This window comes from Lolium perenne, chromosome 4 (genome assembly GCF_019359855.2).
Source record: "Lolium perenne isolate Kyuss_39 chromosome 4, Kyuss_2.0, whole genome shotgun sequence".
NCBI classification, from domain to species: Eukaryota; Viridiplantae; Streptophyta; class Magnoliopsida; order Poales; family Poaceae; genus Lolium; species Lolium perenne.
Window position 1 is genome coordinate 128,215,348 of NC_067247.2, and position 6,130 is coordinate 128,221,477.

The 6,130-nt window shown below is 49.9% G+C and overlaps 1 long non-coding RNA gene across 1 annotated transcript; it reads right to left on the reverse strand.

The window, feature by feature from the left end:
• Positions 1-432: 432 nt before the first annotated feature.
• On the reverse strand, positions 433-5,900 carry LOC127293864 (uncharacterized). The gene is made up of 2 exons (XR_007846187.1): positions 5,642-5,900; positions 433-653 (listed from the first exon to the last, which is right to left on the reverse strand). It is a non-coding gene; the product is annotated as an uncharacterized lncRNA (long non-coding RNA).
• Positions 5,901-6,130: the final 230 nt, after the last annotated feature.

The window sequence follows — 6,130 nt, forward strand, 5'->3', positions numbered from 1 at the left end:
GTAAGATGCTCCGCCCCTCCTGCCCCTCCCGCAGCAGCTCCGCTCGCCTCCGGTCGGTCGCCGCCGGTCGGTCGCTCGGTAGGGTTTGGACAGGGACGAGGATGGGGACGAGACGAGGAGTCGAGGATGAGACTCGGGGACGGGGATAATACGCGAGGTCCACGTCCGGGATTCAGTCCAAGTCAAAAATTGGGCCGGGGACGGGGTTAAGGCCTTATTTACTCCTAGGGTATTTTCATCCCCTAGGGGTTTGGGGATGAGAAGGGATTGGGTGAAACCCCCATTTCACCCGATCCCCATTTTCCCCCTGATTTCCCCTTATTTCCCCACACCCTCCCCCACAACCTCTAGTTACTTTGTTTTTGGGAATGAGAGGGGATATGAGAGGATTGAGATCAGATAATAAAAACTCAATCTTTGCATCCAAGGACATGATAATGGACAATTAGTAAATTAAAAACTCCATGTTTTACATAAACTCAGTGTCATGCAATTTTCTCGAACAAGAACACACATATAAATAAATGTTCGACTCAGCAGATGAGCAACCGCCGCCATAAACTCAACGTCGTGCAGTTTGCAGAACATTAGAAGTCATGCGTGCTCGCCGCTGAATGCCAGAAACCACGCCGCCACCATCAAAGGACCTCCATCTAAAAATACATGCAGAGGTAAAATTTAGTACTGATACATAGCTTATAGCTTATACAGTATAACTGCAACTAGGGAGCATACTTATCGAAAATATGCTGGAGCACCTGGGTGCCAGCGCACCTGGTTTCAATTTTTTTGAAAAATGCGATTTAAATATTTTAGAAAATTTTGAAATAATTCACGCGTGTATATGACACCTTGATACTTGCCTGTCCAAATTTTCAAGAAAAAATACGACTGTATGTGACCTACACAAAAAAGAGAAAACTGAACTTTGTTATACTGTAAATAGTGTACGTGTACTTCTTATACTGTAAACAGTATGATTTGTTATTTTTGTGTAAGTTACATACTTTCTTATTTTCGGTTCAAACTTGACATGCCCATACCTGAATACATTCTCTACACACATGATTTATGCCGATTTTTTATAAGTAATTTTAGTATTTTTTAGAAATTTATTGTTGAAAACGGGTTCTGGCGCACCCGAGAGCCAAAAATCTGCGTCCCTTATCGAAAATTTACATACACACCAAAGTTGGCTTCAGGGCATAGATTCATGTCGAGCTCATGCTATTTACTGGTCGAAAACCATTCAAATGTTATTGCACATCATAGGCAAAATGGTCCGCGAGTGGTCAAATAAGATGTTGTAGATGTTGCTCAATGCCAGCCAAGAAGGGAGACCCAGACTACAACAGCCAACCTACAGCTTCACTTGTACGCAATCCTTGTAGTCATGAACGAATCATACCAACAACTATTCTTAAAAAACTGATAGCAACATGACAAAATGACTTCGGGAAATTAAGAAAACTAATTCAACTTGAATATACTAGCTGGAGCCTTTTGACAACAATGGCCATGTAAATATGCTGGCTGGCATGACAATAACAAGTAAAAGTAATTAGAGGCTTAAACTTTGATTCATTCCAACTTGAGTTCAGAAGAGTATAGAGGCATTTGGTCAAGCCAATACAAAAGAAATCTTCTATTTCAATTACAAGATCAACAAGGCAACTTCTAACTGATGCGTGTTCCCAACCGGTCTGAAACTTTATTTCTTCTACAGTTTAACCAACAGTAGCAGAATATAACTTAAAAAAAAAGATCCCAGTTCAGTACGCTTGTCTATGCCCATTTATACTGAACTAATAAGATCCCAGAACTTCTGATAGAAAATAAAAGATAAACCATCAGCCCCTGGAGCACCTTCAGCATAAGAGCTGAAGACTGCACCCTTGACCTCATTCTTAGAGAAGTTTGCCTCTAAGAAAGCATTCTGTGCAAGGGTTACAAGCTCATTATCATTCCAGAAATCACTAGCATTCCAAAAAAATCTAATACAGAGCATGTCAAACACATGAAGGTAAAATGGTACAATGAGAGAATAAAGCAGAAACTACCGATGCTTAACAGAATACCAGGTGGATCCGAAAGGATCACCGGACAATTCAGTAAATCATTGACCATACCGGTTGTAGGTATCTATCAAAAAAAGCTACTTAATCAAAATTCTAAAGGACCCTCTAAATTAAACACACAGGGCAGAGATTAAGTTAATCAGTTGTTTCTTTTTGTAATTCTGTGATAATTGCACTCATGTTCTTCATAGCTCAGTATATGCAAAGGCAAGCACAGCTGCCAAATAAAGCATGAATATATAAGACTTCAGTTCAAAAACCGAGAAGATAGTGTTGTCGATGCAGCCAAGTAAATCTAACTGTATTATGGTCAGCCTATTCAATATATCATGTCACAAAACAAAATGTGCTATCTTGAATAGAATTATAAAGGTTGGTTCTGAATTTGGGGAATTATTAGTGCATGAGAGTATGCCAAACTACTGAAAACAGTAATTGAACTTGTGTGGAGATGCTTCTGAGCGTACAACAAATTCACACAAATAATTTGTAATTTAATTGACATAGGCAATGAAGTTGGACAGGTAAGGATGATCTGAGCTACAAGAATACTGCACTTATTTGAGAACCAAGTTCACAAATAAAGTGTTACAAACTTTGAAATTTACCATTTCCAATAAACTAAACAGGAGGTTGCAAATGAACATTAGAGCATCTCCAGTCGCGTCCCCCAAAGCGTCCTCCAAAGGGATTTGGGGCGCGCCGGACAGAAAATGCGTTCCAGCCGCGTCCCCCAAAGCCCATTTTTGTCCGGCGCGCCCCGATACGGTGTCCGGCGCCCCGAGCCCGTCCCCGTCCCACAGGGGACGCACCAGGGACGCCAGACACAACGAAAAGCGAGACGGGGAGTGGCGGGGCCGACCCGTCAGCGGCACAGGGAAAATTCGTCTCACACTCCCGCCAAATCCCGCCGCTCCCGCCAAATCGCGCATATACCGCCGCGCATTTCAGGCCTCCCAAAACATATCCCGCCGCCGATTCATTTCTCCTATCCCGCCGATTTGTTTCTCCCTCCCGCCGTCCACCCGCCGGCGCTACCCTCTCCACATGGCGCCACCGACAGCCCCCAAAAAGATGGTGAAAAAGCGGCCAAGAAGCCGCCGGGCAATGGGACGAAAGGGGCGATAGCGCCGTTCGCGAGGCCGCGGAAGGCGCCGGCTTTGAAGAAGAAGCCTGAAGGATGGACCGACGATCAATGGCAGCAAGATTGCCTGCGCCGGAAGCTATCGACGGCGGAGCGGAAAGGACGGAGGGCGGCGGAGCTGGAGAAGAAGGCTCTGGCGGCGCCAGCACCAGCACATACTGGCCGGGTGTATCGCCGCCACCAACGCGAGCCCATATAGTACGAACGTGCCGGTGTACGTTCCGGGAGTCTTCTCTCCGTCGTCATCCGCCTTCTACAACGACGGCCCCTCCAGCACTCCCGGGTGCGTGACGCCTAACTTGTCGCCGCACTACCAGGATGCGCTGCCGCACGGCGGCTTCAACCCCAACAACCTCTACTCCCCGACGTACGAGCAGCGCGAGCCAGGACCCGGTCCGGACGGCGGTCCTTTCACCGGCCGCAGGGGTCCGCTCGAATACGACGGCGCCGGTGCTGAGGAGGACGACGGGGTTGAGGAGGAGGACGAGGAGGAAGAGGACGGGGTGGAGGACGACGAGGAGGACGACGATGAGGACGAAGAGGGCGGCGAGGAAGAGGATGACGAGGGTGCCGGTGACGATGATCTCGTGGAGGTAGACGCGGACGGCGTGAGGACGAAGAAGAAGAAGAAGAAGGCGTCGGGCACACGAGGCCCGAAGTGGACGCCTCTGGAAGATCTTTGTCTGTGCGAGTCGTGGGCGACGGTGAGCCATGACTCCATCATCGGCGCCAACCAAAAAAGCGGGAAGTATTGGGCGAGGATCAAGGCCGAGTTCGATGAGCGCAAGCTCATCAACAGTGAGTACAAGAAAGTGCCAATGAAGAGGAGCCAGAAGGCAATGTCGACGCGATGGGCCATCATCCAGGCGTCGGTGAACTCCTTCCATGGGTACCATCAGGACTTAGAGACCAGAGGCGGCAATGAAGGCCGACGTCGCCCAACTGGTACGACTCTTTCTTCCATAATCCGTAGCGCCTACATTGTGTTCGATGAAATGACTCTGCTTCCTTTGGTTAGTTTGATAGGGCCATGGAATTGTACTCGAGGAACTCGGAAGGTCACAAGTCTTTCGTGCTCATGCATTGCTATGGCAAGCTCAAAGTGAATGAGAAATGGCGGTTGACGCGCTTGTCGCTGTCCAAGGGGAAGGACGCCATTGATCTGGACGCGCCGCCGGCAGCCGACGGGCGTCCTCGGCAACAAGGCTGCCAAGGCCGCCTTGGCCGACGCTGCGTCGTCTGAGAAGACGCAGGCGTCGATCACGAAATGCCTCGCCGACGTCTCCTCGACCTTTATCTCCCGCGACAAGAAGGCCGACCAAAGGTGGGCCGAGCTGCTCAAGAGGCAAGAGGAGAAGCTGGAGCTCAAGAAACGCAGGGACGACATGTCCCTGCTGAGAACATCGACAGAGGGAATGTCTCCCCGGACGCGAGTGCGCACAACTTCTTCAAAGGCCAGATCCCCGACGACATCGAAGCCAAAATGGCGGCGGCGGACGCGGCGGCCCTGGCAGCGGCATCGGCGGCAGCGGCAGCGCAGCAAGAGCAGGCTGACGCGGCTTCTACTGTTACACTGCGTCGGCCTCTGCGTCGGCGACGGAGCGAGACGCACCATGCACAGCAACATGCGAGATCGCGACGAGGTCATCGTGCTCGACGGGCCTGCGTCGACTCAGGATACGACGCCGTCGCCCAACCCCTTCCCCTTCTTCTAATTTGCATGCACCACCGGTCTGTAATATGATCGCGCGCCCAGTACTTTGATCGATCGCCGCTACTCTGATCGCGATGAATCGGCGGGAACGATCTCTTTTGAATGCATCTATTTGAATTTCTGATTGGGGGCGGCGTTTGGGGGACGCGGCTGGGAAGCGACGTCCCCCAAAGGCGGCACGAACAAAACACGTTCCCCAAACGCTCGATCCGGCGCGGTTTGGGGGACGGTTTGGGGGACGCGACTGGAGATGCGCAGCAAAAGCAGATATCTTGCTTTATCCTACAAAATATCTCGTCAGGGATTAGTCTTATTTCAAGAGTAGCTGATTGAATCCACCATATTTTACTTGGCTCACAAAGTAACTTTAGTAATAGACCTATTTCCAAAGTAAAGTGGATCTGGATCATTCAGGCCTCCACAATCCCTGCAAAGATTATTCCCCACCTAGTTTTATCCACCGATTGTGCTCCCTTGTGTACTCACTTCCGGACAGGCCGTGAGTATAACTTAAACATCCATGTTTTGAACAGCCACCGTAGAAGAAAAAGAACAAAATAAGGTTGCACCAGTACAAGATTCGAACTAGAAAAAGGCAGTGAGCTGAATGACCGGAGCTGAAGCTATCAATCCTGCTCCATGGCAGCGGCCGAGGAGGAGGCGAGCTTGCTCCTCTTGTGGTGCGGGTGCTTGCCGAGGACTTACATGCGACCAGTCGCTCGAGAAGGATCTCGTCGTCTCCGTTGCGGTTTGCTCGCTCAGTCCCTGCCGCCGTCTCCTTTCCCCGCCGCCTGTCGCCACCGTCGCGTCGCCTCCCTCTTTCGTCTGCTTTCCACGACCAAAAACACGGGGTTGACCTCGTGGGTGAGAAAACCGGAGCGTGGAGGTTAGTGGGTCGGGAAGATCTGGGATGGGCTGGAAAATTCCCCAAATAAACCAAACAAGTAAACAGCCCATCCGGTAACTTTCGGGATTTGGTCGTGGGCCGGTATTTTCCCCTCCCAACCCCAAAAATACCAGACAAGTAAACAAGGCCTAAGCGGGGATGAGCGGGTATTTTTGGGCCCAAAACTCCAGCACCAAATGAGCTTCTGGGGATTGACGGGGATTTGGGGATGGGCCGGGATAATACTCGCCCATCCCCACGAATACCCTCGTACCAAACGAGGCCTTAGTGTAACTTTTACAAAAATA